Source organism: Amblyomma maculatum, chromosome 6 (genome assembly GCF_055883805.1).
Source record: "Amblyomma maculatum isolate TAMU_Amacu chromosome 6, ASM5588380v1, whole genome shotgun sequence".
Lineage (NCBI taxonomy): Eukaryota > Metazoa > Arthropoda > Arachnida > Ixodida > Ixodidae > Amblyomma > Amblyomma maculatum.
The window spans coordinates 155,392,704-155,403,733 of NC_139349.1; the positions used below are offsets into that span (position 1 = coordinate 155,392,704).

The following is an 11,030-nucleotide window of genomic DNA, read 5'->3' on the forward strand; positions in this document are numbered from 1 at the left end:
ACGGGGTTCCCCGCATAGTGGGCATTTATTTTCATATGCAGTGGGGTGGATTTTACTGAGTAGACTCAGATTGGGGTATGTGTTAGTCTGTAGCTGTCTCCAGGCAACCGACTGCTCTCTATTGAGGTCTTCGTGGGGAGGTGGATAGATCCTCCTTAAGGCTCGTTGATGTTCAAGGATGGCTCCATAGCTCCTAGTGACTGCGTCGAGTTCCCAGTCATTGTGCGCCTCCCGATTGGAGTATGCTCGACTATTGGCTTCGGCACGTTGGTTACCTTTGTCAGTCTCGTGGTCTGGTGTCCACGTTATGAAGCATCTCGAAAAGGTGATTTTTCTTGCCTTGTGTGTGCGGACGGCCACAGTGGATATGCGTCCGCTGCTATACCTTCTGCATGCTTCTTGCGAGTCCGTAATTATTTGTGTAGTAGCCTCCTCGCCCTGACGTATCTTCGGAACGCGTCGGCAGTGTGTGGACAAAGCCTGTCATCAGAGCTTGTCCGCACGAAGTGTCAATAATCGATTGCATGGGCAATTAATACAATACTACCAAATCTGACATCCAATCTAATTAGAGCATGGGGAATATGATGGTAGCCTCCAAATTTTGATGGGCTACTCCCAAAATTTGACCCTTTGGCCAGAAAAATTCGACCTCCTCAGAATCGACCAAGATTTATAACCTAAAGCAAGTGTGACAGATACATGTGCCTTTCCTATCCTGCGAACCAATTATTATTATTATTACAATTTGATCTCAATGACTTTCTAACCTAATCCGAGTTCATAGCCAATCCAGTGATCACCTCGAAACATAGGCGACCCCGTACCTTCGAAATTTGGCCTCCCTGAACCCCCGAAATTGCCCTTCGTACGAATTTGACCAAATATTAGTGTCTAACCTAATTTGAGAATGATCAACTCAGGGCTGAATTGCAAATGTAGGTTGGCCAACTTCAAAATTTAGCCACCCTGGACCTTCGAAATTTGACTTTTTCCGATGTTGACCAAAACCGACGTCTAACCTAGTTTGAGCATGTCCAACTCAACAGTGACGTTCAAATTTGGATGGGCTACTCCCAAAATCGAAAAATTTGTTTCTTTGACCCCCAATGTCTGGCTTCGTTGGAATTTAGCCATAAAATATAGAAATTAAGAATCGATACCTAAGCAACGAAATGCAGAACTCATAACGAAACTATACACGCAACTCGCAATGATTTCGCATTTCTACACCTAAGCTCACTGAAGTGCGCCCAAGTATTTTTTTTACCTTATGGTGCCGCATAAAATATTCAATAAACTTCGCCACTATTGGTTAGGTGTGATTGATTTTGAGATTATTTGTTGTGAGTTTGTTTACAACGTTCTTTTTTTGCTCTAAATGAGTCCAGAAGTTCCGTTGATCACTAAGCAGAACTTTCTGCAGCCTTATATAAATAGCTGCGGTTTAGATTGTGGTGAAAACCTGGAGCTACGCTTAGGTTAGGCTTGAAAGTAAAGACATCTGACTTTTGCACATATGTCCTTGGTTTCAGCTTTATTTATGTCATAGGGGGCACTTTTGACCTCTAAAGTGCGATGAGGCGAAAGCCGGTATCGCGCGGTGGTTAAAAGCCCTCCACCGCGGCACCTCTTTCACTCTGTTTTCACTTCCACCTTCGCGATGACGCGATAGCGTAAGCAATCAGCCAGAATGTAAAGCCCGGCTTTATACGAGCCGTATGAACGTGTCTGCGTGGCCTACGGATAACATGAATGCAACAGTTTTGACAGGCTGATTGTGATATCATCTTCCCATTTCAAAGGAGAGGCCCAAGTTGACACCTCCTACTAAACATAATATCAGGAAACCCCAAGTCCAGTTAGTGCTCGGCCATGTCAGCTTTCAGTTATCGCCTCCCATGACGTCTTCTTTCTTCGCTCTTCGGACAGGCACCGGACAGCTACGGCGAAATGGCGAGAATGTGGCTAATGTATATCTTTTGCTACAAAAATTTAATGTTTCATAGCCTATTAATTTTATTTTTTAGGTCTCTACGAAATGACGCCAGTTACTGAGTCCGACCTTCGACTCGTTGTGTGAGAATCTTCTTACACGATGTTTTAGCTGAATTATTTCGCGTGTCATCCAGGAGCTTTTGCAATGAATTTTCTCTTTCACTCAGCGGGGTATACCTGTGAATGACCTTTTGCAGCGCCTTTTGAAAAACCTGGAACAGTTCATTAGCATTCATGTGGCCGTCACTATGTCTTGCAGAAAAATGACCGTGGTCTTGTTCAGGTGGGTTTAAAACACTGTCATAATCATCGTTATTAAAGTAGTACAACTGCTTTGTTTTTTTTGTGGGCGTTTGCATGGCCGCGCAATTTCGGTGCGGATAAGTACGGCCATCTGTGTGTCCGCGATTTGGTTCGATCTTGATGTGAATACGACGAGCATGCTGCGCACGACGCTGCTTCCCCTACGGCGCCAGTGCAGCAAGGAGAACCTCTCTTTCGCGGAGGGTTGCAGTCGGTATATGCACTGTGACAAAGGCAACCAGTGCGGCCCACAGCGTCTACCGGCAGAGGTTGGTTCCCAAGGTTAACATCTTGGACATATATCATCGTGGCGTGTTCCGAGGAGCGCGCGCTCACAAAGTACTACTATGTGGACAGAAGCGGCCATGAAGGACGCGGTTTCGTCGACTCGAAATCTTGGAGAAGCGCATGCGCGTTCTATAACTTGAAGGAGGGTTGAAATCTGGGTCAGTTGGTACATAGTCAGAGAATAAAAACCAGCCAAGGGACGAGGATGAAGAAAGCTTCCAGCTTCCGTGTGTACATCGTCTTTTTTCGTCCTCGTCCCTTGGCTGGTTTTTATTCTCCTTCTATAACTTGCGTGCAAGAATTTTCAGGATGACGCGCGCGGTGGTCGACGCCCCTTCCACGAGAAATCGGTAAGTGCGCATCAGCTGTGAGCGCGGGCTTGCTTGCAATTCATACACTTGAGCCAAGTACGACGTCATTGGTAACCTCTTTGGTGATCACGGCGGCTGGCTGTCACCATATGTCCATCGATTGCAACGTCTGGAACACTGATAACAGAATAAGCTTTCGTAGAAGAAAAATGAAAGCCTCGCTGGGACTGATTCGTCACGAAATGTCCTTGTGCTCAGGGAAAATATTATTCTGCCGTGCTGTAATTTTCCCTTTTAGGCTTCTGCGCGTCTATGCATTATGCCGCTAACTAGTAGCGCCTATATATAGCAGCAGTATTTTGCTTTTTCTAATGTGAACGTACTATTTAACTCTTTCGTTACCACGCCTATTGAAATCAATCACCGGTGATCGATGCTTTAAGTAGCCAAATCTCGGCCTGTTGGAATCGTTTGTCGTGCTCCATGATGCACCCAGTGATTAGTCCAGGCACTATAAAACCACTTACAATTTCCCCGCTCTGGTGAAGCTTTGATTTTTAATAGACCTTTTTTGAAAACGAATGTGCATTTGTTGTTGCAAAACATGAAGTTACGGCCGTTCTTGAAAAAAAAAAATGCCAATTATTATAATGCCGCATTAACATCAAACTTTGTGACCCAAAGACATCCGGCAAGTCAAATATCGAATCAGATTGCCGGCTTTGCTATTTGACGGTGTTGAGTGGTGATAATTGCCCGAAAATGGTGCCAGATATATTCTCTAGTGTGCTTTGACGTCCGGGTGGGTTTATTCCACGGAAACGCATTCTTGAAGGTGCGCCGCGTGTCCAACATGCATAGCCGGCCTTTACAGCCAGTTTGCAGCAGTTTCGGTTTGATCCCTCACGAAAACCAGGAACTCTCCACCGCAAGGTACGAGAAATGAGGGTTTTTCCACCTGTTGTTTCTGTTTGTGTGGCTCAAGAACGGTGCTGTACAGATATTTTATTTTTTTACATAGCGTTCTTGGGTCATTGATCTTCAATATGTATATTCTAAATTTTCTTTGTTAATTTATCTGTAGATAGTATGCCTTTTCTGTCTTACTGAAACGGAAACTTCACTACTGTAGCCAACTCGAGCCTTCAGCGTCAGTGTCGGTGAGTGCCAGAAAGAGCGCACACTCGGATCTCTCTTTTCGTGTGGGAGGGTGACATTAGAACCAGCCTGCCATGACTTTTGAACTCACGTTACGTCTATGCTTCGGGCAGGAGCTGCCAACTCGAGTCGTTTCTTTCATATGGGAGGGTGATATCAGAATCAGTCTGAAAGAACCCTTTGCATTCTCGTTACTCCTACGACACGCATGCATGTTCATACAGCTTGGTTAAAGCGGGGCTTTATATGTGGGCTGGTAGCTTACACAGGCTTTATACCCTTAAAGGCTGAGCAGAAGTGTCCCTAATAATATAGGGCCCTAATGTAGCAGGCCAAAGAAGCTTCCGCTTCCATCCAAGTTTAACCAGAGCTAAACCACATATAACTTTTTATCAACTAGCCGCAAAAAATGCCAATTCTACGATTTTTGTGGGTTCCCTAATTATTTTTTGCTTTTCAATTTATGTTTTTGGAAAGAGCATCCATTATGTGTAATTTTGTATGCTGCAATGAGAAAATTATTTGTACTGGCAAGAAAAAAGAAAAATTTGGAGGACGCTTAAGCTTCGCCTTCAAGAGTGGAACGCGATAGCGTTATTGCACCTCGTCGAGAAAACTTACTAAACGCAAGGGTATTGGGGCATCCTCGCACCGGTACCCGCGCGGCCCGAAGGGGAGAAGCGGGTGAGCGAAGATAGTGATCTAAAGAAAGGAAAGACGCTTGATTCTACAACCTGTGAGGGTGCACGGCGAAACGTCAGGGGAGAGTGGCGCGCCACGTGTCGGGGCAGCGCCGCACATTGCGAGGAGGGGTTCTTCTGTGTTTGCCGCAAGATGGCTCTGCATGTGCGCAGAGCGCAGAAGAAATGTAGCGGAAACGTACTTCGCTACTCGTGTAACTGCGACTTCTGTAAGTGACATGCTCATAATTACCGATATACACTGCAGTATAACGTTCTACGGCATGTTTCTAAGGCAACACCGCATTCACTAGAAGCGCTTTTGTACCGCTTTCAAGCATCGAACTCGACATTCGGAAGGTTAAAGAGGAACTTCGATCAGAACTGGAACGGCGTTATTGGGGCGCACTCGTCCGTAGTCGGGAGGAAAGAGTGCAGTACGAGGCGCAGCCATCAAAACTCTTTTGTGCCTTCGAACGGGAGCAGGCTGCACGGGTTACTATAAGGGAGGTTATTAACAGCGGCACCGCTGCGCGAGGGCATGGCGAAGTGGCGCAGGCCTTCGATGAATACTATCGCAAGCTTTTCCAGGCCGGAAAACCGCTGGATCCCGTGCCATCCGAAGTCCTGAGCGAACTACCCAAAGTTCCTCAGGAGGTTAGGGAGGCAACAAACTCCTCATTGACTGCTGACGAGATAGAGCGCGTAATTGCAAAACTCCCTAAGAATAAATCACCCGGACCGGACGGCATAACAGCCGAATTTTACCAATGCTTTAGCAGTGAACTCAGCCCAATACTACACTCTAAAAAAAAAGAGTGTAAAAGGAGGGTAACTTCGGGATTTATGCTATCTGAAACCGCATGGCTTAAATATATCCTGCGCAATCACCCGCACGGAAGACGTTAGTCTCTCTGGCATGACTTTACACCATTTCGTCCCTGCAGCTCAAGCAAAAAAAAGTTTGCCGCTTGTTTCTTCTTTTTTTTTTTTATGATGGTAACCGGTTTCAAGCTGGGTGCGGCTGTGTTCCTACTTCCCGTCCGATGTCCTTTCAAGAGCTACCACAAAAGGACCCCTCGTTTTTCCCCGGAGGAGGTGGGGAATCGTCGAAAGTTGGGAGCATCTTATCTTCTTACAAAAAGCGGTGCCTCCCCCCTTCACCCCCCTACCCCCCCCCCCCCCCCCGACACCCGTCCCGTCTTTTGACTCCTACGCGAGCTTGACCGTGGAGGGAGCAAGGCCGAACTCAGAACAAGGGCGGACAGACAAATGTGTACGCTGCAAAACAGGGAGAAAGGGGAGGTGAGGGGGGAGTGGTGGTGAGACGAGAAGCGAAGCAGTTGCTTTTTAGTTTTGTTGCTTTTATTCTCAACGCAGCGTCACGTGTTCGTAGTTGCTTGAGCCTGCCTGCGTTCCCTGCGACTCTGCTAGTCCGAGAAGACGACGACGGCGATTGCCGCACGAGTCAGCGTTCGTGCTCTTTGTCGTTGGTACTCATCTGTGTTTTTAGAAAAGTTCGGTTGCTCTCAGCGATTATTTCATCGAGTGCGCTCATCGATGCCTCACTATGAAACGACTTCGTGAAAGTGTGAACTTCGGAATGAAACGGCGGATGGCTGGTCGTCGCGGTGGTGGCGTTCCAACGGATCCTTGGCGCCAAATTTCAGCCGCGCATGTAAGTGACGTTTTACATTTCGTTTTACGTGTTTTTCTCTGCTATTTAACTTGGCCTGAACATGTTTTGTTATTGCTTACGTCCACGACGCTGCTTGTTTGTCTGTGAAACGGCCTCTGAGCACGACGTCTTGGATCCCAACCTGAGCATACCACTCCCTCAGTTCAGACTGGAGGAGCGGCGCATCCCAAAATTTTTAGATGGTCACGACCTTTTTGCGGGATGTTAATGGTGCATTTTTAGTCGTCTACGACGCTCACAAGCATATCCCGCGGTCGAAAGTATGCGTCGACGAGCGCTAATGCAGTCCCGGTGATACGCATTGACGTGTTTGCATGCCGCATTATTTTTGCTCGCTGCCTACAATCGATTTTGATCGTCTGTTGTTGCTGCTTTACGGGAACGTTGCCATAAATGCGGGAGAGCATGCAGGGTGATGGGTTAAGTTTACGGTTCTTTTGCCAGCAACTTGTACGTTCGAAGGCAGCGCGCTTGATATCCTAAAGTCACGCTTTCAGAACGCCGATTTAACCCCGCAGTTTTGAGCTGACGGCGTCGAGACCAGAGGTGGGACCAAGCCGATTCGTGTACATGTATACTGTCGCAGTGACGCAATGTGCAGGAAAGACATTTCTCACGCTTTTTTTTTTTTCGCTGCAGGCTCAAGTCCTTCGTCTCGTCTGCGCAAGAACGTAGACTGTCGTTTCTTCAAAGAATTTGAAACTGGTCTCTGCTATCCGTGCTGGTAAGTCCAAAGCATTGTTTCCGTCCAGAAAGGGTCGTTTAAATTGACACGCGCACTTTTGTGGCACATATTGCTTATCACTGACATCTGCCTCAATGTATACTGCTTGGGATTCTCGTCGGAGAATATTTATGTCGCGTCCCATGTGTGTGTCTCCTTGCGTGTTGCCATTTTCGCTCATGCCGTGCAATATGGTGCACGCCCAGACAGTGACTTATCAATTGAGTTTCATTGTGTTTGAGGGCGTGTGCGAGTAAATGGTGTTATTTAACTTGCTGATCACTTATGTTAAAAACTGATAATAAATATTGGACTCGATCAAATCACTTAACAAGTGAAAAATCTGGGTTAGCTGGTGATCAGATGTCTTCAGCATTGAAGCAAACCATGTGTCACCCCTTCTCTGCTTTAAGACTGACTTTCTTTTTGTAATCGGTACATAAAAAGACCAGCGCAAAAAAAAAATAATAATTACGGGGACAAAGGAACAAAAAATGACAGGACGGGCACTGAAATACGTTTTGTGTTCCTTTGTACCTGTTTTCTTTTTTTTCGCTGGTCTTTTAGGGTGTAAGTATGAACCAACTGGCCCAAACAGCTATTTTGATGAAATGTGCTAATTTTCGTTAGCGAGCTAAGGAAAATTTTTATATCACTAATATTTTTCATTTGGGGATTTGCTATAGTTTCTACTCAGCTATTTCCATTCTGAACTTTTCAGCCTCCTGACCCATAGAAAGGAGGCTATGCCTGACCAATAACAACACATTCTTTTCCTTCTGTAGTTTCTGTTGTCAGACATTGTGTTATACTCATTACTACAATTCACTGGTACTGAGACATTCCCTCATTGAAGTTAATGTGTATTGTCATTGTGCTAGCAGTTTGTCATAAATCTGCTATTCTAGTTTATTTAAGCAGTTATTTCGACTGTAAAGAGGTGGCAGATATTGTTACAGATATATCTAGGAACAGGAGTTGTAGCTTTTAAGCTCATTGTCAAAATATTTGAGTCATTGTTGTGGCATGTGTGGTGCCATTATTTTTTGTACTATAGTTATGTATGTACTAGTTACAAGTATCATGCTAATGTTATGAATGATACCTTTGCTGCAGCGTACCTGCCAGTAGGAGGAATACGGTGTAGAAGTGCTGTTACTCCTGCTTCTAAAGATCAACCTGCTTTCTTCAGCGCTGGACGACTACTTACGGCAAGATTTGTGTGGTATGTATTTTTCGACATAGCTGTGGCATTGTGGTCTGTTCATTGTTGCTTTATGTCTATCAAAGAGCATATTTTTCGATGCTGAGGAGCAATAGCCCTGGCATTACATTGATTTTGGAACCATTCAGTGCTATTGAGCAAGTTAGCAAGGGAGGAATTTTTTCAGTATGTAATCGATCTGAACATGTTGACTTCTTTTTATTGAGTGAGCTGTTAATGTATGCCTCTTTTCTTTTTTTCTTCAAAACCTAATATTTAAATTGTTTGCACTTGGTTCTCAGCAGTAAGGTTATGTTCTCTGATGGGTGTAATTTTCAACAACTCGCATGCTCTTATGTTGCTAGGTATGTCCACAATAGAATGAAACTAAAAATGAAGTACTGCAGGTGATATGTAATGGACGGTATTTTAGCACTTTCAGCTTTATTGTTTCTTTTGTGTTCTTTATATTGTTTTGTGCCATTCGCACTCAGCGTATTTTCCTTGTGTTCCACCACTACCATTTAACAAATATATATATATATATGCCCCCACCCCTTATGTCATGTCTATGGGCCTATAAAGGGAGAATGAATGAAATGAAATTTGCAGTACAATTAGAACTGGATTGTGCAGCACAGTGGACATGTCTGTGGTAGAGGATAATGGTTGAATGGCTAATCAACCAAAATTGACTTAACTTTTGCATTTTAATTTTAGGGGACAGTATTATATACCAGAAATGAGGGTCCCCAATATTATAGGTGAGCCCAGTTCTTAAATTTTCTGAAAGAGCAATGTAGTTCAAAATACTGAACAAGGAAAGGCGTATTTGAAAACTATTGTCTTGCTTTCCCACATTGCATGTAAAAAATGTTGCTGCACTTGGTATTGTTGCCAGAATCATGTTAGCTTCTTCTGCATCATCAAAAACACAAAATATGTCTATATTATCTGAATAAGAAATGTCAGCAACACCCTTTTTTAGTTATGCAATGTGAAAAAACCAACTTACAAAGCTTTTAAAGGAATATTTTTGATGCTCATTATGTTAGACCACATAGATGATTAGGAGGGTTTTAGGCCTAGGCTCACTCATTAATAGCCTTCAATTTTGCAGTTTTCATATTGCCTCTTATAAACAAAAAGAATAGATAATTAAGTCTAATCCTGAAGCTGTACCAGGTACCCAAAGTCCACATTGCTGCACAACCCACCGGCAGAGACTGCACGGGTGTCTCTTCATAGTTTATGATTTGCAATCTGTAAAGGTAAAGAACATAATCTTCGAGAAATTTGTTGTAAACACTTTTTAATAATCATTCTTGTATAATATTGGTCAGCATTTACAATTTCATTAGTTAGGCATCTAAAGAGATAAGCAGTTGGCAGTTCTGGCAAATTGCAGTTTATGAGAAGTTTTATTCCTGCTGCATGTGCTGCGAGCATTACATGAAACAGCAATACATAGAATCTCAAGCTTTGTGGTTTGTTCAAGGAATTATAGGGGTATTGAAGTGTATTGTTTTTTGCCTCCTGAGCAAGATAATGTAGTTTTGAAGTGAAACGGCAGTCTCGAGAAGTTTTTGGCATCGGCATAAGCTGATGTGTGGTGTGAAACTAGCAATGAACTTATGTAAAAGTTGCATTTTATTGTCATGCTTTACATAATTCTGCATCTGTGACATCACTGCAGTAATGCACATGTGCAGAAGGTGCTTTGGATGTGCCTTGCTATCATTGCTCTTTTAGCATGAAATGTTCCATCTTTCAGAAGTGGTATCCCGCATTTTATAAGGCATAGCCTCTGTGGTATATTCATGCCTTTTTCCAGGAATGTAAACTGCACTAAAGGCAGAAACAATAGAATGGCCTTAGACATACCCCTGCAGGAGCAAGCTCTGCAGGAACAAGCTTCATTCGTTATATTCATGAGAAATGACAACGAATGCAAGAACAAAAGAACCTCCCCCGATCCCTCCTCCACCCCCCCCCCCCCCTAAAAAAAAAAAAAAGAAGAAGAAGAGATTTGCAGTTGTCACTTGTGATGGATGATCAGATGACTAAAGACAGTGTAGTCTCAGGAAAACATTAACACTATAGGTAACATAAGATAATGTCATGAAGGACCAGAGACAGTGTTTTCTAGGAGGGTGAGACCATAGTGACTAGAAACAAGACCACTGGTATGGTCAGGTGTGAAAGCAAACTATAATGTTTGGGTGTTGGAGTGGAAACCAGCAAACAACAAAGGTGAAAGTGAAGGTGATAAAACAAAGTTTAACATAAAAAGCTAATGATAAAAAAAAGGAGAACTGCACATATGAACGAGTAGAGGGAGGGGTTTTTTAAATCACATCTTTTGCCTTTATTAGGCTAGCTTCTATTTTATCAATATGTTTTCATTCATATTTCTTTAAATAATCCTCTGGGTAGTCCAACATCAGTGATGCCTATGGCTTGACCCTGCTCCTAACAAGAATATGTCTCATTGTATATTGTGTCTTATTGAGCATATTGTCAATTTTTTCTGAGATTGCAATGTGCTAGTTGTCTATGTGTGTGTTAGTGGCACAGGTAAAGCTCAGATTTGGAGAATTTTCATTGATCTATATATTGTGTGATTTCACAATTCTCATTATATAAACACTTGGAAGCCTGTACT

At 43.6% G+C, this 11,030-nt stretch overlaps 1 long non-coding RNA gene across 1 annotated transcript; it reads left to right on the forward strand.

The window, feature by feature from the left end:
- The first annotated feature begins 6,033 nt into the window (after nt 1-6,033).
- Nucleotides 6,034-8,646, forward strand: LOC146187112 (uncharacterized). The gene is made up of 3 exons (XR_014707905.1): nt 6,034-6,416; nt 7,077-7,161; nt 8,278-8,646. It is a non-coding gene; the product is annotated as an uncharacterized LOC146187112 (long non-coding RNA).
- Nucleotides 8,647-11,030: the final 2,384 nt, after the last annotated feature.